This window comes from Meleagris gallopavo, chromosome 11, assembly GCF_000146605.3.
Source record: "Meleagris gallopavo isolate NT-WF06-2002-E0010 breed Aviagen turkey brand Nicholas breeding stock chromosome 11, Turkey_5.1, whole genome shotgun sequence".
NCBI lineage: Eukaryota > Metazoa > Chordata > Aves > Galliformes > Phasianidae > Meleagris > Meleagris gallopavo.
This window is the reverse complement of record NC_015021.2, coordinates 10376217-10376420: the sequence shown is the minus strand read 5'-3', so window position 1 is coordinate 10376420 and position 204 is coordinate 10376217.

Sequence of the window (204 nt, the reverse complement as noted above, 5' to 3'; positions counted from 1 at the left end):
TTATCTTTTCCCTTTTACATTTTGCCAGCAAATATCCAGCTCAGCTGAACTCCTGCCCTTTTCACATTCCTTTTTTCCACTTTCACAATCACAACACGCAACTTTTTAGGTTTCATTCCTGCCTCTCCCACTTCCCACACACACTTCCTTCTGCCCAGTGGCCTTTGAATGCAGGACAATAACTAGTGGCCGTGCCTGACATGG